General features: G+C 43.5%; 2 pseudogenes; both read right to left on the bottom strand.

The window, feature by feature from the left end:
• Positions 1-1965: 1965 nt before the first annotated feature.
• On the bottom strand, positions 1966-2925 carry LOC105713039 (glyceraldehyde-3-phosphate dehydrogenase-like; annotated as a pseudogene).
• Positions 2926-16727: 13802 nt separating this feature from the next.
• On the bottom strand, positions 16728-21011 carry LOC105713019 (paraneoplastic antigen-like protein 8B; annotated as a pseudogene).
• Between the last annotated feature and the right edge of the window lie 1968 nt (positions 21012-22979).

A 22979-nucleotide genomic window follows, 5' to 3' on the forward strand; every position in this document is an offset into this window, starting at 1 on the left:
GGCGCGATCTTGGTTCACTGCAACCTCCACCTTTTGGGTTCAAGCAATTCTCATACCTCGGCCTCTGGAGGAGGTGGGATCACAGGCGTATGCCACCATGCCCAGCTAATTTTCATATTTTTTGGTAGATTCAGGGTTTCACCATGTGGCCAGGCTGACCTCAAACTCCTGATCTCAGGAGCCTCCCAAAGTGCTGGGATTACAGGTGTGAGCCACTGTGCCCTACTACCTACATTTATGGGTGAATTCTTCTCCTTCAAGATCCTTTAAGTCTGGGCGGATATCCTGTAAGCCACAGCATATGTACTGGTTTAATTTCCTGGGAGGGCTTGTAGGATCTCGTTCTACAAATGGAGTTCCACATATCAGCCTTTGTTCCATAATGGTGGGCTTTTCATACTAGATTAACTGGCTTTATTCTCACATACGATATTGTCATTATAGCCTTGGTAATACAGTTGATTTGTCTAATTATATTCCTTGCAACAATGGGAGCCAATGCAAATTAAATCCATGAAAATGTTGCATTGTCATGAAGGATGAAGTTATTCCGCATGATCAGAAAGGATGGAGTTATTTGTAATAATATCTACCCATATTCTAAGTAGTTACACAGACAGGGTCAATTGATGTCTTTCATATTTTTATCAGAATCATTATGGATCTCTCCAGAGATAACATATGTAAATATGGTTCAGTTATTTATTGATATATTATAACCATAAAATTCAAGCACAACCAATGTTCTTTGTTAAGGAGCAGTTATAATTTTTCTAAGCCTTACTCATCATAAACGCATTCATCTACATTCTGATTTGAACTATTATTTCAGTCTCTGATGATTTTTTAGCTTATAATTTTTTTTTTGATACAGTCTTGCTCTGTTACCCAGGCTGGACTGTGGTGGTACAATCATGGCTCACAGTAGCTTCAATTTCCTGGGATCAGGCACTCTTCCCACCTCAGCCTCCTGAGTAGCTGGGACTATAGGCTTGTGCCACCTCGCCTGGCTAATTTTTTTAAAAAGTGATGTTTTGTAGAGATGGGATCTCGCTATATTGCCCAGCCTGGTTTCAAACTCCTGGGCTCAAGCCATCATCCTACCCCTACCTTCCAGAGTGTTAGCATTACAGGTGTGAGCCACTGCACCCAGACAGTTTATAATTTATACTGAGATTTGACACAGGATATGTTTTCCAGAATTTGGAAGAGTCAGATGGAAAAATACTACCGAAAGGCTTTCATTCCAATTTCCACAAGTATAAATGTTAAATTGAGAGTTGGCAGTGGGTCGCGAAGAAAGGAAAAGAGCTTCTTCCTATCCCTATGAAAAGATAGAACATTTGTAAAGCAAGTCTCAATAATATTAAAAGTAAATAACCACAAGTAGATTTCCTTCATCAGTTTCATTTTGTTCTATGTAAATAGGAGTCTGTTTTTTAAAAAAATTTTATTAGATATAGGTTAGTTGTCATGAAATAATTTACTTATGGACTAGAAAGGATTCTGGAAATCCTGGTTCTGCTCCTGGTACAAAATATCACAGGTGTCTACTTGGGGTGACAATGCTGGTTTACACGGTGATATGGTTTGACTGTGTCCCCACCGAAATCTCATCTTGGAGTGTAGCTCCCACAATTCCCACGTGTTGTGGGAGGGATACAGTGGGAGGTATTTGAATCATGTGGGCAGGTCTTTCTCGTGCTGTTCTCATGATAGTGAATAAGTCTCATGAGATCTGAAGGTTTTTGTTCTTTTTTTTTTGGCTGAGCACAGGGGACTTTATTGATGGTACATGACAAAGTGGAGCTCCCTAGGCCCCTCCCTCTTCAGGGGATCTGCATGGAAACTGTGAGGAGGGGAGATTCTCAGTATGGTGGGGGACTGAGTGTGGCAGGGACTCCCCAGCAGTGAGGGCCTCTCTCTTCCTCTCATGCTCTCGCTGGGGCTGGTGGTCCGGGGGTCTTACTCCTTGGAGGCCATGTGGGTCATGAGGTCCACCACCCTGTTGCTGTGGCCAAGTTCATTGTCATACCAGGAAATGAGCTTGACAAAGTGTTGTTGAGGGCAATGCCAGCCCCAGCATTGAAGGTGGAAGAGTGGGTGTCACTGTCAAAGTCAGAGGAGACAACCTGGTGTCAGCGCAGCCCAGGATGCCCTTGAGGGGGCCCTCCAATGTTTTCTTCACCTCCTTCTTGATGTCATCATATGTGACAGGTTTTTCCAGATGGCAGGTCAGGTCCATGACTGACACGTTGGTGGTGGGGATACGGAAGGCCATGCCGATAAGCTTCCCATTCAGCTCAGGGATGACTTTGCCTACAGCCTTGGCAGTGCCAGTAGAGGCAGGGATGATATTCTGGAGAGCCCCAAGGCCATCACGTCACAGTTTCCTGGAGGGGCCATCCACAGTCTTCTGGGTAGCAGTAATGGCGTGGACTGTGGTCATGAGTCCTTCCATAATACTGAAGTTGTCATGGATAACCTTGGCCAGGGGCACTAAATAGTTGGTGGTGCAGGAGGCATTGCTGATGATCTTGAGGCTGTTGTCATACTTCTTATGGTTCACACCCATCACAAACACATGGGGGTGTCAGCAGAGCAGGCAGAGATGATGACCCTTTTGGCTCCTCCCTGCAAGTGAGCCCCAGCCTTCTTCATGGTGGTGAAGATGCTGGTGGACTCCATGATGGACTCAATACCAGCATCGCCCCATTTGATTTTGGAGGGATCTCGCTCCTGGAAGATGGTGATAGGATTTCCATTGATGACTAGCTTCCTGTTCTCAGCCTTGACGTTGCCATGGAATTTGCCATGGGTGGAATCATACTGGAACATGTAGATCATGTAGTTGAGGTCAATAAAGGGATCATTGATGGCTACAATATCTACTTTACCAGAGTTAAAAGCAGACTTGGTGACCAGGCGCCCAGTTTCACCAAATCCGTTGACTCTGGCCTTCACCTTCACTATGGTGTCTCAGGGATGTGGCTGGCAATGCATGAGAAGATGCTGCTGTCTGTCGAACAGGAGAAGCAGAGAGCAATCTGATGGTTTTATAAGGGGGAGTTTCCCTGCACAAGTTCTCTCTCTTGCCTGCTGCCATGTAAGACATGGCTTTTGCCTTCTGCCATAATTGTGAGGCCTCCCCAGCCACGTGGAACTGTGAGTCCATTAAATCTTTTTTTTTTTTTTTTTTTTTTTAATAAATCACCCAGTCTCGAGTATGTCTTTATCAGCAGCATGAAAACAGACTCATACACATGGGAAAGCCTGAACCCAGTGAGTCTATTTCTTGAAGGGTCAGTAGCTCAGGGTATCGGGTATTGTCTATTCATCAAGGCACTTTGATTTTTGTTTGTCTAAGACCCAATTTCTGGCCTGTAGTTTCCAGCTAACCTTCAGGAAAGCATGAAAGGAAAGCAGAAGTAACCTATTGATTATGGGAATAGATAATGATGGGGAATTTACTACAGTGACTAATACTATCTAATAAGAAGAAAGTAGAATGCTCTACTAGGGCATACTACAATTACTCCAAGAGAATTACATCAGTGTTTCTCCTGGGGGCAAGAACAGATTATGGACATTGAAGATATTGACACATCACCATTCTGTAAAAGTGAACAATCTCTGAGATATATTTATAATAGTGACATTTAATGCACAAAATTAAGGAAGCCTGGGCTTGTCTTTTTAATTTGAAAGCATTTTTCACATTGTGTGTTCAAAAATCAGATAAGTTTTGTACTATTGTTGAATCATTTTAAAAACAGAAGCATATCAAATATAGTCTGGGCATGGTGGCTCACGCCTGTAATCCCAGCACTTTGGGAAGCCAAGGCAGGTGAATTGCTTGAGCCCAGGAGTTCAAGACCAGCCTGGGAAACATTCTCCATCAGAGGCAGGAGAATTGCTTGAAACTGGGAGGCAAAGGTTGCAGTGAGCCAAGATCACGCCACTGCATTCCATCCTGGGTGACAGAGTGAGACTCCATCTCAAAAAAAACAAGAGCAACAAAAACCCTATCGAGTATATTTAAGATTTCTAGCATCCTACCCTGTGTGTGTATTTCCTATGGTGGGTTACAAGGTGAGGGAATGAATCTTTGGTGCTTTGGCCACCCAGGAAGGGCCAAAAATTATTTTGAATGTACACACATCTTGATGGTTTTTAATTTTTCTGAATTTGTAGTCTGATTTTATGAAAAGCAATATTGGCTGGGCATGGTGGCTCATACCTGTAATCCTGGCACCTTAGGAGGCCGAGGTGGGCGGATCATAAGGTCAGGAGTTTGAGACCAGCCTGACCAACATGGTGAAACCCTGTCTCTACTAAAAATACAAAGATTAGCTGGTCCTGGTGGTGCACTCCTGTAATCCCAGCTACTTAGGAGTCTGAGGCAGGAGAATCTCTTGAACCTGGGAGGTGGAGGTTGCAGTGAGCTGAGATCGTGCCACTGCATTCCAGCCTGGGTGACAGAGCCAGACTCTATCTCAAAAAAAAAAAAAAAAAGAAAGACAACATCAAAAAGAATTGTCCTCTGAATGTACAAGCATCTTGATGGTTTTTAATTTTTCTGAATTTATAGTCTGATTTTATGAAAGGCAACATCAAAAAGAATTGTCTAAGATACTGATCACTTGACTAAGATAGGTGCATAATTGCCTAAGAGAAAGAAATAATTATAGCTTGGCTACCCTATTAACCATAATGACAATCAAGATATTAAAAAATAGGCCAGGCACAGTGGCTCATGCCTGTAATCCCAACTCTTTGGGAGGCCAAGGAGGGAGGATCAGTAGAACTCAGGAGTTTGAGATCAGCCTGGGCAACACAGGGAGACTCTGTCTCTACAATTTTTTTTTTAAATTACCTGGGCATGGTGGTGCATGCCTGTGGTCCCGGCCAAGGTGGGATTGTCAATTGGCTCTGGGAATTCAAGGCTGCAGAGAGCCATGATTGCACCACTGCACTCCAGCTTGGGTGACAGAGTGAGACCCTGTCTCAAAAAAACAAAAAAATTAAAATAAGTATAGGCCAGGCACAGTGACTCATGCCTGTAATCCCAGTACTTTGGGAGGCTGAAGTGGGCAGATCACCTAAGGTCAGGAGTTTGAGACCAGCCTGGCCAACGTGGTGAAACCCCTCTCTAGTAAAAATACAAAAAATTAGCCAGGTGTGGTTGTAGGCACCTGTAGTCCCAGCTACTTGGGAGGCTGAGGCAGGAGAATCACTTGAACCCGGGAGGTGGAGGTTGCAGTGAGCCAAGATCATACTACTACACTCCAGCCTGGGTGACAGAGTGAAACTCTGTCTCAAATAACATACAAATAAATATAGTAGGAGTAACTATAAGGGAATTTAGTTCTTTCTAAGTGAGAATCTTTTACTGCATGTTTTAAAAATAAACAACAATATGACAAAAGTCAACAAAAAGAAAGAAAAAGTTAAATCTTCTCAAACAAGAGTATTTAGTAAGGCAAGAACCTCTGCTATCTGGACAAATTTCACAAAAGGTAAAGAATAACTTTTCACTATGTCCTACTGAGAGCGGACTGAATACTTTAAGATCCCTTTGCCATTTTAAAGACAGAAAAAAAATCAAATTCTAGTTTTACTGTTTCTGCCCATCATCCAGATAGTATGATACAGTCTGTTTTTCTTTCTCATTTTCTTTTTAAAATCTTATATATTGACCCATACTTATAAGTTATCTAGGTGTTCAAAGATTATTCATTAAGTAACTCAATATTAGTTTGAGGCCATAAAGTTAAAAAGAATCTTGTATAGTATATTTAAGCTGGGACTACAGTATGTCATAATCTTATTTTTACTAAGTATATATTCTAGGTTGGCATTTACTTTCTCTCAGCACTTAAAAAATAGAATTCATTGTCTTCTGGTTGAGAAGTCGGCTGTCAGCTTTAATCCTCCTCCTTTGAAGGTAATGTACCCTATTTTATATGACTGCTTTTAAGACTTTTCTCTTTGCCTTTGTCTTTTAGGAGTTTTACTATAATGTGTCTGTGTTTGATTTCCTTTGTGTTTATTTTATTTTGGGTTTGAAAAACTTCTTGAATTTGTGGATTGGTGTCTTTCATCAGTTCTGAAACATTTGCAGATGTTATGTCTTCCAATATTGCTTCTGCACCATTTCCTCTCTGGATGTCTTCAGAGACTCCAATTACATGTATGTTAGACCTTTATGCTGTGTGTCACATATTCCTGGTGCTTGTTTCTTTATTTCAATTATTTTTCTTTTGGTGGTTCAGTTTTGGATATTTTCCATTGACATGCCTTTGAGTTACATGGCTTTCAGTTAATCTTTTCTTCTGTTATGTCTAATTTGCTGTTAAAACCATCTAATAAGTACTTAATTTCAGATATTAAAATGTTCCATTCCAGAACTTCCATTTGAATTTTTTACACATACCAATTCTTTAAAAAATTATTTTTTAAATTTTTATTTGTGGGGCTGTTTCTAGTGTCTGTTTTTTCTTTTGGTGTTCTGTCATATGATCATTTCCTTGGTATGTTTAATAATGCTTGACTGAATGCTGATCATTGGGTGTAAAAGTTGTAGATATTTTAGATAATTTATCTTCCTTCAGAGGGGATTTAGTCTTTTCTGTGTTAAGTTTATTAAGTTGTGGATGTCTGTCTTAGCCCAGTCAGAAACTGTAGTAAGTCAGGGGTGGTTGCAGTCCTGGTAATGCTTACTCTACCTCTGGTTAATGCACACTTCTCAAGTTTTCGTCTGAGAATCTGGTATCTCAGATTCTAGGCTCTTCTCCAGTGAATCCTAAAGTCTAAGCTTTAGCTGTGAGACAACTGAAAGTTCCATTCTGCTTTCCAGAGACTTTTTGCTTAGATTTTCAATGTCCTGCATCACCTGGGTGTAGGTTTTGCAGATATCCTAAGGGGAAAATACCTCTGCCCTTGAGCCGTCTCGAGTCTCTGCCAAAGCCTCAGAGTGTAGCTCTGACCCCATTCTCCACCAGTAAGTGGCTGTCTATTGGTAAAAGGCCCAGATTGGTAAAATCTGCCTCCTGCTTGCTCCCAGAATAAACAAGTGCCCTATGGCAAAAGCAACAGCAGAATTCAGCTCACCTCTCTGAGATATTGAGCAATTAGTCTTTTATAGATCAGGCTTATGTTTGCCTTAGTAAGAAAATTTTCTCAAATGCTTGTTAAGTTTTTGGTCTGTTTGATTCCAATCAATTCCATTTATGAGTCCCACCCCTCAAGATCTCTTCTAGATATAATTCTTAATAATTCTGATTTTTCTTTTTCTTTTTGTTATGGGCAATTTTGAACTGTCCAAAAGCAGAGCAAATGTATAATGAACCTTCTTATGTTCAACAATTCTCAATATATGTCAGTCTCATTTCATCTATATCCTCCTACTTTCCGTTATGATTTGATTATTTTAAAGCAAATTTCAGACATGGTATTTAACCCATAAACACTTCAGTATGTATCTCCAAGAGACAACTACTATTAAAAATATAATTATAATATCATTACAATACCCCCCCCATATTAAAAATATTTTCTCTTAATTTTTTTTGAGACAGGGTCTTGCTCCATTGCCCAGGCTGGGGTGCTGTGGCATGATCATGGCTCACTACATCTTCCACCTCCTGGATTCAAGTGGTTCTCCCACCTCAGCCTCCCAAGTAGCTGGAACTACAGGTGTATGCTGCCATGCCTGGCTAATTTATTATGATTATTATTATTTTTGTAGAGATGGGGTCTTGCTATGTTGCTCAGGCTGGTCACGAATTCCTGGGCTCAAGCAGTCCTCCCACCTTGGCCTCCCAAAGTGTTGAGATTATATGCATGAGCCACTGTGCCTGGCCAATACTTTCTTAATATCACCAAGTATCTAGTCAGTTAAATTTGTCCAAATGTCTCATAATTTAAAACATTTTCAATCAGGATCAAAACAAAGTCCATATATTTCATCCAACTAATACATCTTCCCTTCTTTTTACTTTGTGATTTTTAAACAGCTTTATTTAGAGAAAATAATATAATCCATCCATCTAAAGGTTACAATTCAATGGCTTTTAGTATATTCACAGAGTTGTGCAACTATTACCATTATCTAATTCTAGAACATTTCATCACCCCAAAAAAGAAACCCCAAGCCAGTTGGCAGCCCCTGCAACCACTCACTTTCTTCCTTTTCTACAGATTTGCCTATTATGGTTATTTCATATAAATGAAACCATACAATATGTGGGCTTCTGTGTTTGGCTTCTTTCACTTAGCATAATGTTTTTAAGATTCATCCATATTGTAGCATGGATCATTATTTAATTTCTTGCAGTTATTTTTTGGAGAAACCAGGTCATTTTCTCCTATAGCTTTTCCACATTCTGAATTCTGCTGACTGCATCCCTGCAGGGTTTCTTAATGTATTCCTCTGTTCCCTGTTTATCCTGTAAACTAGTATTTAGAATTAGAAGCTCAATCAAATTTAAATCTCACTCTTTGGCAAGACAGCTTTACAGATGGTGCAGTGAGCTTGCATAAGGTGTCTGTAAGCCATTGATAGTTCCTGTGATCACCCTATATTTATAGCAGCTATTTGAGACCATTGGAAACAACAATCTTGAATGGAACAATAATATATGGAATCAGATTTTTGCTACTGGTCTGATTCTCATTTTCTGGCCATGAAATCTTAATGTCAATCCTCAAAAGGCTTGAAGTCTCTCTCTTGTTGCTTAGAGGTAGTAACCTTGTCAATCTGTAAGACTCCAAGCCTCAAGACTCACAATACATTTAGATGTTAGGCTAAAGAAAGAAAATGCCTCTTTCCTTTGCTGAATTTTACTTCTGTCCATCATTGTTCGTGAAGTGGCCAATTCTTGCCTGGGAGCATTTCTGACCTATTATTTGTTAAAAGCAGCAGGAAGTAGCTAGAATACATCAATATTCTGCCTTTTAAAAATCATTCCCCTGCAGACATATAGATCAATGGAATAGAATTGAGAGTCCAGAAATAAACTCTCACATTCATGGTAAATTGATTTTCAACAAGAGTGCCATGATCATTTAATGGGGGAAGGAATAGCCTTTTTAACTAATGGTGCTGGGATAATTGGATATTCACAAGCAAAAGAATAAAGCTAGACCCCTACCTCACACCATATACAAAAATTAACTCAAAACAAATCAAAGACCTAATTGTAACAGCTAAAACTATTCAATCTTAGAAGAAAACATTGAGTAGGTCTTGATGATCTTAGACTAGGCAATGGTTTCTTAAATATGTCATGAAAGGGATAAACAACTACAGAAAAAGATAAATGGGACATTATCAAACTGTAAAACTTTCATGCTTAGGGTACCATCAAGAAAGTAAAAAGACAACAAACAGAATGGGATAAAATATTTGTAAATTATATATAAAGTTAGAATCTAGCATCCAGTATATATACTATATGTGTATTATATATAGTATAACTCTTGCAACTCAACAACAACAAAATATAAACAATCCCAATTTAAAATGAGAAAACAATTTGAACACACATTACTTTGAAGAAGATATACAAATGACCAAGAAGTGCGTGAAAAGAAGGCAACATCATTAGTCATTAGGAAAATGCAAATCAAAATCACAATGAGATACTTTACACCCACTATGATGGCTATAATAAAAATGACAGACAATAACAAGTCTTGGAAAAGATGTGGAAAAATTATAATTCTCTTACATTGCTGGTGGGGAATGTAAAATTGTATAGCAACTTTGGAAACCAACTTGGCAGTTCTTCAAAAGTTAAACATAGAGTTACCATATGGCCCAGCAATTCCACTCCTAGATATATACCCAAGAACATATGTTCACACAAAAACTCATACATGAATGTTTAGAGCAGTATTATTTATAAGATTTCCAAAATAGAAATAACCTAAATATCTCTCAACTGATGAATAGATAAATAAAATTGAGGATACCCATACAATGGAATGTTATTCAGCCATTAAAAACAGAATGAAATTTGGACACATGATACAACATGGATGAACCCAGAAAACATTATGTTGAGTGAAAGAAGCCAGACACAAAAGGCTACATACTGTATGATTCTATCCTTATAAAATGTCCAGAACAGGCAAATCTACATAGACAGAAAGTAGATTAGGGTTGCCAAGGGCTGGGGATGGAAGAGAATGGAGAGTGACTCCTAATGGGTATGGGGTTTCTTTTTCGGGCAATGAAAGAGGTCAAGCATTAGATTGTGGTGATGATTGCACAACTTTGTGAATATATAATATGCTAAATTGTATACTTTAGAGGAGGTGAGTTTTGTAGTAGATGAATAGTATCTCAATTTTAAAATTATAACAACAAATTATTCCCTAAATAACAGTTGCAGAGTTCTGTTTGGGGTGATGAAAAGTTCTAGAAATTGATAGTGGTGATGGTTTCACAACATTATGAATGTAATTAATACCACTTAATTGTACACTTAAATGTGGTTAAAATAGCAAATTTTATGTTATATATATTCTACTATAATTATAAAAACCCTATTTTAAAAAAGCTCCCTAAACCAGAGACTTCATAAGCATGTGAACTGTGTTCTATGTTATTGCAGATGACTTTTCTATCAAATGATTTTACCCATGGGGTCATTGGCTATGAGGTCTGCAAAACTTGTTTAATTTTTTGGAGATAGAGTCTTGTTCTGTCACCCAGGTTGTAGTGCAACGGCATAATCTGGGCTCACTGCAACCTCTGCCTCTTGGGTTCAAGCAATTCTCCCACCTCAGCCAAACGAGTAGCTGGGATTACAGGCACCTGCCATCATGCCTGCCTAATTTTTGTATTTTTATAGAGATGGAGTTTCACCATATTGGCCAGGCTGGTCTTGAACTCCTGACCTCAGGTGATCTGCCCACCTCAGTCTCCCAAAGTGCTGGGATTACAGGTGTGAGCCACTGTGCCCAGCTGAAAATCTGTTTTTTAAATTACCTGTTGCCTGATTGTTAAGCTAATGTCACATATTTTAGGGTTTTGTTACTGCAGCACCATACCATCTAAGTTATGTGTTAGTCAGGGTACAGGCTAAGCTGTGAATACCAAAAATCTCAAAATACAACAACCCATGATTCTAAATATGATGAAATCATTTGTGAAAGACTACTGTGCTGCTAGGAGTAATTTGAAAAGCCAATTAAAAATGTAAAAAGTGGCTGGGCATGGTAGCTCATGCCTGTAATCCCCACACTTTGGGAGGCTGAGGCAGGTGAATCACAAGGTCAGAAGACTGAGACCATCCTGGCCAACATGGTGAAACCTCATCTCTACTAACAATATATAAATTAGCTGGGTGTGGTGGCACGTGCCTCTAATCCCAGCTACTCGGGGGGCTGAGGCACGAGAATTGCCTGAACCCAGGAGGCAGAGGTTACAGTGAGCCAAGATCGTGCCACTGCACTTCAGCCTGGTGATAGAGTGAGACTCTTGTCTCAAAAAAAAAAAAAAAAAAGGAAAAAGCAGCAATGGTTATTTCAAAGCATTGGTGAGCTGCTGAGGCAACTAGGAGTCAAGAGAACAAAATTCCAAATATGGGGAAACAGTATAGTGAGGTGAGCTGAGCCAACATTCTGTAGTTCCTGCCTCCAGGGCATTTGATGCTTCTGGGCATAGGGAAGGAGACTGAAGTGCTGGGCAGATGAGTTGGGCAGAAGAATCCTTCTCAGACACTCACAGAGCAGGAAGGACAAAATTAGACTTGAAGGACTAGGACCTGGGGAAAGGAGAAGTTAAAAAAAGCCTAATGATTTTCTGGTTCTTGTTTTAGGACATTGCAGAACTCTGAAGCTACATGGGGTAGAGTCTAAGATGCTAATAAGAAAGCCTCTGAAAAGCAGAATAGACTTTTGGCAGACTTGTAATACTGGAAAGACAAGAAGAGTTCAAGAACTGCCAGGGCCATGGACCCCCAGGTTATAACCCAGGCTCCAAGTTGAAAATTCATGAGCAAGTGCAAACTAGATATGCACAGAGCCTTTCCAAAATGGCAACCCAGTCTAGATTCAGCCCAGTTTTTGACTGAATTAAAGTGATGAGCCCCACTCTATCTGCATAAGGAGAATTTCTGGAGGAACATGTACAATTTTTCATATACAATTCCTGGCATTCAAAAGCTAGGCATGCCAGAGGCAAGACGAAATGACTGAAAAGCAAGAGAAAAAACAGATAGTATAAATAGACCCATGGCTAATATTAACATTGGAGTTACCAGACAAGGATCTTAAATAGCCAGAATTAATATGCTCAAGACAAAAGAGAAAAAAAGTAGGGATTATATGAAAGGATGGGTAATTTTACCAGAGAACTGGCAATTCTAGAGTAGAAAAGTACCATAACTGAAATTAAGAATTCAGTAAGTAGAACATTTATATGCTGTTGGTGGGAGTGTAAATTGGTACAATCTCCATAGAAAACAGAAAACAGTATGGAAATTTCTAAAAAAATAAAATAAAAATAGAACTACCATTCGACCCAGCAATTCCACTATGGGGTATATACCCAAAGGAAAATAAATCATTACATCAAAAGGATAGCCAGGCACTGTGGCTCATGCTTGTAATCCCAACATTTTGGGGGGCTGAGATGGGTGGATCACATGAGGTCAGGAGTTCAAGACCAGCCTGATCAGCATGGAGAAACCCTATCTCTACAAAAAATACAAAAAATTAGCTGGGCATGGTGGCACACACCTGTAATCCCAGCTACTCAGGAGACTGAGGCATGAGAATTGCTTGAACCCAGGAGGCAGAGGTTGCAGTGAGCAGAGATCACACTACCGCACTCCACCCTGGGCAACAGAGCAAGACTCCATCTCAAAAAAAAAAAGAAAAGAAAAAAAAAGATACCTGCACTTGTACGTTTACAGCAGTCCTATCCACAATAGCAAAAATATGAAATCAACCTAAGTGTTCAGCAATAGATGATTGTATAAAGAAAATGTTATATATATATATATACACACACACACACACATATATGTATGTATATATGTGTGTGCGTGTATGTGTGTGTGTGTGTGTGTGTGTATATATATATATATATATGCATGCACACACATACACACACCCATACAATAGAATACTACTCAGCCATAGAAAGGAATGAAATCATGTATTTTGCAGCAGCATGGATGGGACTAGAGGCTATTTTCTTAAGTGGAATAACTCAGAAACAGAAAGTCAAATGCCCTGTGTTCTCACTTATTAGTGGAAGCTAAATAATATGTATACACAGATAGAGTGTGGAATAATAGACATTGGAAACTGAGAAGAGTGAGGCCCTGGTAGGGGATGAGGGATGAGAAGTGACTTAATGGATACAAAGTACACCATTCAGGTGATGGTTACACCAAAAGTCCAGACGTCACTACTATGCAAATATCCATGTAACAAAACTGCACTTGCACCCCTTAAAATCACACAAATAATAATAATAATAACAAGTAATTCAGTCAATGTGCTTAACAACAGATTAGACACAACAGAAGACAGGATCAAGTCAGGCCACTAGAAAATATCTAGACTGATGCACAAAGGAAATAAAAGATGAAAAATACAAAAAAGAGTTTGAGACAGTGAAAAGATCTAATGAAAGACTGTGGCTTAACTTTTTTTCTCTCTCTCTCCCTCTATCCAAAAGTAGGTGACCTGACTGGGGCAGGCAGACACTTTTGCTTCATGAGAGTGTTCAGGCTGGTGAATTGGTTTTGATATCTTTTTTTTTTTTTTTTTTTTGAGACGGAGTTTCGCTCTTGTTACCCAGGCTGGAGTGCAATGGCTCAATCTCGGCTCACCGCAACCTCCACCTCCTGGGTTCAAGCAATTCTCCTGCCTCAGCCTCCTGAGTAGCTGGGATTACAGGCACGCGCCACCATGCCCAGCTAATTTTTGTATTTTTTAGTAGAGACAGGGTTTCACCTTGTTGACCAGGATGGTCTCGATCTCTTGACCTCGTGATCCACCCTCCTCGGCCTCCCAAAGTGCTGGGATTATAGGCGTGAGCCACCGCGCCCAGCCCGGTTTTGATATCTTTAACAAATGGCTTCTATCTTAGATATGTTCGTGCTGTAATTGTTCCCCAGCCAGGAAGGAGAAAGGAAGACAGTCAAGGGCCAGCATCTTTGTTTATGAGGAGCTGACCGGAAGCTGTACACATCACTTGACCTCGTAAGGGCTTGAACTTAGGTGCATGAGCATACTTAGTTAACAGGGAGGCTGGCAGATGTTTATTTGTTTGTTTCTCTGTCTCTCTTTTCTTTCATAGAGATGGGGTCTCACTACACTGCTAAGGCTGGTCTCGAACTCCTGGGTGCAAATGATCCTCCCACCTTGGCTACCCAAAGTGCTGGGATTACAGGCATGAGCCACCATGCCCAGCCCAGATGTTGCTTCTAATTGGGCAACCACAATCCTCTTATTACTAAAGGGAAGAATGGGAGAATGAATTTTAATAAATAGAAAGTGTTTTTGCTACTTGGATTACTGTGCAGGAGCTAGACACACAGGGCTCTGTAGACCACAGTAATAAGTGTGGATTAGAGCCAAGGAAGGAGGAATTGGGAGTGCCATCAAAAGAGACAGGATTTCCCAGACTAGAAGCTTGCTCCTTGGGCTCCCCACTGGGTGAGGTTTCCTATTCCCAGATTTAGTGCTAGTGGTGAGATCCCAGATGTGGTGAGTCTGTGGCATGGTGGCACTTGACTCCAGTGACCCTGATGTAAGCTCCTGTGAGTCCCACTGGGTCTTTTCCAGACCCAGTCAATGGTACTTTTTTGTGAAGGGGGCTTCTTTGTCATCCATGAGGACCCAAGGAAGACGGAGGCTGAGGACTGCCAGAGCTACACTGGGAAGGGTCTTAGGCACATCCTCACCTTCTTAGAGGTCTCTTTCTCTTCTCCTAACAATATCTCCCCTCTAGACTGTCTTAAGTCAGCTCAGAGTGCTGTGAGCCAATACAACAGACTGGGTGGCTGAAACAACAGAATTCTGTTTTCTCACAGTTTTGGAGGCTGGAAGTATGAGATCAGGGTGCCAGCATGTTCAGGTTCTGAGGAGGGCTGTCTTCATGGTTTGCAGACAGTGACCTTCTCACTGTGTCTTCACATTGTCAGGGAGACAGCTTTCTCTTCTCTTTTAAAAAATTTATTTTTTATTTTTTTGGAGGCAGGGTCTCATTCTGTTGCCCAGGTTGGTCTCGAACTCCTGGGCTCAAGTGATCCTCCAGACTCGGCCTCTCAAAGAGCTGGGGTTGCAGGCATGAACTGCTGCACCTGGCCCCTTCTCTTCTTATAAGGTCATAGTCCTATCAGATTAGGATCCCACCTTGGGACTTCATTTATAACCTAATTACCTCCTAAAGACTCTATCCCCAGATACAGTCATACTGGGTGTTGGGGGCTTCAACATATGAATTTTGGGAGATAAGGGGACACATTTCAGTCCATAGCATGCTTAAGACCTCTGTTCCCTGCCTGCAGCAATTTCTGGCCTCTTGTTCCCAAGTGGCTAAACTGATGTTGGGGAACAAAGCCTTTAAGGACCCTTTTGGCAGTGCCCTGGTGTATTAGTCCATTTTCACACTGCTGTGAAGAACTGCCTGAGACTGGGTTATTTATTTATTTATTATTTATTTATTTATGTTTTATTCTTGCACTGATATCTTAACTGTTTTTTTTTTCTTTCTGAGACTGGGTAATTTATAAAGGAAAGAGGTGTAATTGACTCACAGTTCCACATGGCTGGGGAGGCCTCAGGAAACTTACAATCATGGCAGAAGGCAAAGGGGAAGCAAGGCACCTTCTTCCCAAGGCGGCAGGAAGGAGAAGTGTCCAGTGAAGGGGAAAGAGCCCCTTATAAAACCATTAGATCTCATGAGAACTCACTATCATGAGAACAGCATGGGGGAAACCACCCCCATGATTCAGTTATCTCCACCTGGTATCTCCCTTGATACATGGCGATTGTGGGAATTACAATTTAAGATGAGATTTGGGTGGGGACACACAGCCTCACCATATCACCTGAGGTGTCCATGAAAACTGCTTGCACCAGAGAACTGCTTGCATCAGGTAACAAGAAAGAGTTTGGGACCCTGAGGAGTATGGCTGCAGCTTTGGACAGAGACCCGGAGTGGTGGCTCATGCCTGTCATCCAAGCACTTTGGAAGGCCCAGGTGAATGGATTGCTTGAGCCCAGGAGTTTGAGACCAGTCTGGGCAACATGTTGAGATCTAGTCTCTTAAAAAATGAAAAAATTAGTTGGGTGTGGTGGCATGCACCTGTAGTTCCAGCTACTTGGAAGGCTGAGACAGAAGCCTCACACTTGAGCCTGGGAGGTTGAGGCTGCAGCTACTGCACTCCAGCCTGGGCAACAGAGTGAGGTCCTGTCTCTTAACACACACACACACACACACACACACACACAAACAAACAAACAAAAACCTTCGGACAGCAAAAGAGCAAAAGCCCATCTCCCCTTCTCCTCAGGCACATAGCTACCTGGCTGGGGACTACATTTCCCAGCCTCCCTTGAGGTTGGCTGTGATCACATGACTGGGTCTTCCCCAGTGGCTTGCAAATGGATTTGACTTGTGCAATTTCCACTTTACCTGCTTACAAGGAAATCTCTTGCTCTGGACTTTCTTTTTTTCCGTTTCACCAAGTCACTCAGAGGTGGCACCTTCAAGTATACAAATGGCGATAGGGCATCAGGTCAGTGGCTCTCAAAGTGGGCATCAGAATTCCCCAGAGAGCTTGTTAGGGCACAGTTTTCTGAGTCCTGCCTTCAGAGCTTCTGACTTAGTAGGTCTGGGGTGGGACCTGGGAATGTGCGTTTCCTGTGAATTTCCAGGGACTGTTGCGGGTCCCGCGACTACACTTTGAGCAACAATCTGAAAGAATCTGCGTTCCTGGCCGGGCGCGGTGGCTCAAGCCTGTAATCCCAGCACTTTGGGAGGCCGAGGCGGGTGGATCACGAGGTCAAGAGATCGAGACCATCCTGGTCAACATGGTGAAACCCCGTCTCTACTAATACAAAAAAAAAATTAGCTGGGCACGGTGGCGCGTGCCTGCAATCCCAGCTACTCAGGAGGCTGAGGCAGGAGAATTGCCTGAACCCAGGAGGCGGAGGTTGCGGTGAGCCGAGATCGCGCCATTGCACTCCAGCCTGGGTATCAAGAGCGAAACTCCGTCTCAAAAAAAAAAAAAAAAAAAAAAAAAAAAAAAAAAGAATCTGCGTTCCTGAATGATTGCCACATGCACAGTCTTGAAAGATATTCTCCCTGGAGCTACTATGGAAAAGAGAATTCAGTTTGTTTTTAGTCTTTAAGCCACCCTATTGTCTTACAATAAGATGGCCAGTGAATTTTCCTTTCTCCTTTAGCCAGCTTGACTTGGATTTCTACTGCTTGAGACTGAAAATGCCCTGATCAACATAGATAACATCGACAGCTTGTGATTTACGCATTCAGTAACTATTTATTGAAAATCCCAGACCAGGTGCTTTTTATTTATTTTTATTATTTTTAATTTTTTTGAGATTGAATCTCGCTCTGTCACTCAGGCTGGAGTGCAGTAGCGTGATCTCCGCTCACTGCAACCTTTGCCTCCTGGGTTCAAACAATTCTCCTGCCTTAGCCTCTTGAGTAGCTAGGATTACAGGTGTGCACCACCATGCCTGGCTAATTTTTGTATTTTTAATAGAGATGGGGTTTCACCATGTTGACCAGGCTAGTCTTGAAATCCTGATCTCTTGATCTGCCCACCTCAGCCTCCCAAAGTGCTGGGATTACAGGTGTGAGCCACCGCACCCTGGCCTTTTTCTTTTTTTTTTTGAGACGGGGTTTCACTCTGTCACCCAGGCTGGAGTGCAGCGATGCCATCATAGCTCATTGCATTCTCGACCTCCTAGGCTCAGGGGATCCTCCTGCCTCAGCCTCCCAAGTAGCTGGGACTACAGGCGCGCACCACCATGCCAGACTATTTTTAAGAGTTATTTTTAATAGAGTTGGAATCTTTCTGTGTCGCCCAGGCTGGTCTTGCACTCCTGGGTTCCAGCAATCCGCCCACCTCTGCATTTCAGTGTTGGGATTACAGGTGTGAGCCACCATGCCCAGCACAGTGTCATATCTGTCATATTCTATGGGTCAAAGCAGTCAAGGGTTCTGTCCCAATCAGACTAAGACCAACAGGAACAAGCCTATTGTATTAATTTGCTAGGGCAGCCTTAACAGACAGGAAGGGAGGTGGGGAGTCTAGTTACAGTAGATGCTGTCATGTTGTTCTCTAATTAACCACCATGTGGCGCTCTGTACCTAATATTAGTACATTTCGTAATTGCCCTTCGGAGAGCGGCCACCGCCACTCAAGCGACTGGACACGGGACTAAGTGCGTCTGTTAATTTGGATAAGACGAGACTCTCACTTTCTTTGATAAAACATAAATCTAGAAGAGCCCTAGGCTTTTATTACATCATGCTCCTGAAAGGAGAGAAATGATCCTTTTTGATTTGCCGGGAAAAAACCAACCAGTATTTATTCTTTAGGAAATACAGAAATGCGATTTAACCTCCTGGTCACCATGGCAACAAACAATCAAGGAAAACAACCAATCAGAATGCAAGTTTCTTTGGGAGGTTCTTTTTTTTTTTTCAGATATTGCAACAATTTCTAAGATAATCTTAGATTCTTTTGTTTAAATTATCCTTTCAGGGAAAGACACAAATCTGCAGAGTTAACAAACTAGGTTGGTAACAGGAAAATTAACTGGAGCCTCCTGGCTGCACGGGAGAACAGAATGAATGTTTAGGGAATGTTCTCAATGTGCCACTCTATTAAAACTGATTTTTTTTTTTTTTTTTTTTTTTTTTTTTGAGACAGAGGCTTATTCTGTGGCCCAGGCTGGAGTGCAGTGGCGTGATCTCGGCTCACTGCAAACTCCGCCTCCCGGGTTCAAGCGTTTCTCCTGCCTCAGACTCCCAAGTAGCTGGGATTACAGATGCCTGCCACCACAGCTGGCTAATTTTTTTAATTTTTTTTCAATTTTTGGTAGAGATGGAGTTTCACCATGTTGGCTAGGCTGGTCTCAAACTCCTGACCTCAAGTGATCCACCGTCCTCGGCCTCCTACAGTGAAAACTGATTCTTTAGAGCAATTTCATGATGCAAAATAGAACCTCTTTTTATATAGCTGCAATAGAGAGGGAGTCCTTTTTTTTAAATATATGTTTAAAAACACTGTATTTGCTAAGCGTGCTGGCTCATGCCTGTAATCCCAACACTGGGAATCTGAGGTGAGAGGATTGCTTGAGCCCAAGAGGCCAAGGCTGCAGTGAGCTATGTTTGCACCACTGCATTCCAGCCTGGGAAACGGAGTGAGACCCTGTCTCAAAAAAAAATGCAATAATTAAATATAACAAGCACTTGAAACAAACTTTATAGGAACCATAGTCTCAGGATGCAGAGTTACATTCCAGAAGGAGTCAACACAAGATCATTGGCTTAACCTACCTTCTTATGGGCAAACTTTTTGCTTACAATTCACCCAGGAAACAAATGTAAAGTAAAATATGTGTATAGATCCAATGATCCAATGTCTTTGTTTTTTTTTGAAATTGAGTCTCACTCACTTTTTTTTTTTTTTTTGAGACAGAGTTTCACTCTTATTGCCCAGGCTGGAGTGCAAGGGCGCGATCTCGGCTCACTGCAACCTCCGCCTCCCGGGTTCAAGCGATTCTCCTGCCTCAGCCTCCCGAGTAGCTGGGATTACAGGTGCCCACCACCATGCCTGGCTAATTTCAGGTATGTCTCTGGTGGCCAGAAGAGCCACCATGTGGGAGTGACTGCTCCTACCTTCTTTGACAGTCAAGTGCATCAAATTGGAGGCCTTTTCTTTTCTTTTTTTGAGATGGAGTCTCACTCTGTCACCCAGGCTGGAGTGCAATGGTGCAATCTCAGCTCACTGCAACCTCTGCCTCCCGGGTTCAAGCAATTCTTTGCCTCAGCCTCCCAAGTAGCTGAGACTACAGCAATGCACTACCATGCCCAGCTAACTTTTGTATTTTTAGTAGAGACGGGGTTTCACCATCTGGGCTAGGCTGGTTTTGAATTCCTGACCTCGTGATCTACCCGCCTCGGCTTCCCAAAGTGCCGGGATTACAGGCCTGCGCCACCACGCCCGGCCCATCAGTGGCCTCTCCTCCATCTCCTCCTGTTGGGCTTTGTCTGTCCTGGTCACCAGGGCCAAGAACTCCATGGGACCATCCGCCTCGTCCCTGTAGCTTCAGAGGGTCCACTTCTTGTGAACTTGCCCTCTGGCTGCTGCCTGGAGCGCTGTGTACAGCCTGCTGTTGTCATCTCTGCTCAAGGCCCTCATCTGCCTCCTCGATCTTGATGTCCAAGCTCTCCTGGGAAACTTCCTCGGATTCCTTCTTTGCCAAGGGAAATGGACACGTCCTTCAGGCCCTCTTTTAGCTTCTGGCTCAATTTCTGTGACCCCTCCTCTTGCTACTATTCTTGTAGCCCCGGGAGGGGGGCCAACTTTCTCAATGACTGTCCTGACCCCTGGGCCTGGGTCTCCGAAGCAGGAGGGGTGGGCGCCCCCCCGGGGGGGCCCGTCATCCAGCACTAGGCGTCTCATCTGCCTCAGGACCCTCGTGTCCTGCGCACGGTCCTTCCACAGAACCCTTCAGACCCCATCCTTGCCCGGGATCTCCCTGGGAATGGCAGCGTGATTGACGTCCTCCACAAACTCCACCAGGGCGGCCTGGGCCTTCTCGGTCCTCGAGGCCTTCATGTGTCGCAGCCTGAACGTGCCCAGGGGCAGGAGGGAAGGCTGCAGGGCGGCTTTGATGTGCGCCTGCTCCAGGCCCTCCGGGATGCCGGTGACCAGCAGGGCCCTGTGCGCGTCCATGTCCAGGCCCCAGCACCAGTCCTGCAGAAGGCTCATGGCCATGGTGCCGCCCACTGGACGCTGGTCTTGGGGCAGGAGGGAGCCTGAGATACGGTCGGCTGCAGCGCACGGTGTCAATGCCACCCTGGAAAGCCACCCGCAGGGCTTAGAGTCCCGGTTCCAGTGAATGTGGCAAGGCTGGAGTGGGGCTTGGGGCTCCTAGCTGCCTGCTAGCCGGCTGGACACAGTTACCTTCCCCCGGGACCCCTCCCCAGAGCTGCCTGAGGATCCGCAGGAGACTATGGATCTGTTTTCCAGGGATGCACGTGGATCCCTTTGAGAGCAGCGGCTCCGTCTCAGAGGTACCAGATGAGGAAACCCCTCCCACTCCAGCCACGTGGGGACACCCCCCTCCCCATTGCCCCGTAATCCTGATGGTTCCTCTGTGCCCCATCGGCCAGGGCAGCAGGCCTGTGGGCTCTGGCAGGGGCTTGTCTCCCTCCTCCATTTGTTACCGCTGTTTCCATGGCAACCGTTTTCAGGCTGCTGCAGGGACTGACCGTTTTTTGTTTTAAGAAGCCCACTGAAAAGGAGAATATGCATCTTGTTTGCTTACTGAGGTCTTTTATGACTTGGGGAGACAGGCCTCACACAGAGAGCTAGGCTTAGTCGGTGGGACGGGACCTCCTCTGGGGCTCCAGGTCTAGGGTGAGCTTGATGTTTAGGGCCCAGGGTGGGGCAAGTGAAACAGGCTGAGTGAACGTTGTGCTGTGGGCCGGGCCTGATGCAGGGGCACAGATTATCCAGGTTAAAAAAAAAACACAACCAGCTGGGTACAGTGGCTCACATCTGTAATCCCAGCACTTTGGGAGGCCAATGCGGGCGGATCACTTGATGTCAGGAGTTCGAGACCTGCTTGACCAACATGATGAAACCCTGTCCCTACTAAAAATACAAAATTAGCCAGGTGTGGTGGTGCACACCTGTAATCTCAGCTGCTCAGGAGGCTGAGGCAGAGACATCGCTTCAACCTAGGAGGTATCGGTTGCAGTGAGCCAAGATCGCGCCATTGCACTCCAGCCTGGGTGACAGAAGCAAAACTCTGTCTCAAAAACAAAAACAAGCAAAAAAATTACAACCGGAGAAGTGTGGTGGCTGACACCTGTAATCCCAGCACTTTAGGATATTGAGCCAGGTGGATCACTTGAGGTCAGGAGTTTGAGACCAGCCTGGCCAACATGGTGAAACGCTGTTTCTACTGAAAATACAAAAATTAGCCAGACATGATGGTGCACACCTGGTAGGAGGCTGAGGCAAGAGCATTGCTTGAACGTGAGACACAGAAGTTACAAGGAGTCGAGATCATGCCACTGCACTCCAGCCTGGGTGACAGAGCAAGACTGTCTCAAAAAAACAAAAAATGAGGATGGGTGTGGTGGCTCATGCCTGTAATCCCAACACTTTGGGAGGCCAAGGGGGGCAGATAACTTAGGTCAGGAGTTTGAGACCAGCCTGGCCAACATGGTGAAACCCCGTCTCTACTAAAAATAAAAAATTAGCCAGGTGTGATGGCACGTGCCTGAAATCCCAGCTACTGAGGAGGCTGAGGCAGGAGAATCGCTTGGACCTGGGAGGTAGAGGTCGCAGTAAGCCAAGATCATGCCACCGCACTCCAGCCTGGGTGACAGAGCGAGACAAAAAAATGAAAAATCACGACCTTTGGGCATCCAGTGCCACCGTGACCCTGCTGGGCCTGCTGTGTGGTGGAAAGTAGGCAGCTTGCTCAGAGGTGAGGACTTGCTGGTGGAGGAGGGAGTCTTTGGGCTTCAGGAAGAGCCCCTGGGACACCTGCAAATGATCATGTCATGACACCAGGAGGTCCCTTTCATGTCTTGCTATCCCACCAGCACCCCAGGTGTGGCTCCAATATGTTCCTGGGCCGCACCGGTGTCTGGGAACACTGTCACAGTGAGCCAAGCCCCAGGCCCTAGGATGAGCCTCAGGTGAGACACTCACTTAGCCCTGCTTCCA

This window comes from Aotus nancymaae, unplaced genomic scaffold (assembly GCF_030222135.1).
Source record: "Aotus nancymaae isolate 86718 unplaced genomic scaffold, 86718_ANA_hifiasm-v0.15.2.pri h1tg000028l, whole genome shotgun sequence".
NCBI lineage: Eukaryota > Metazoa > Chordata > Mammalia > Primates > Aotidae > Aotus > Aotus nancymaae.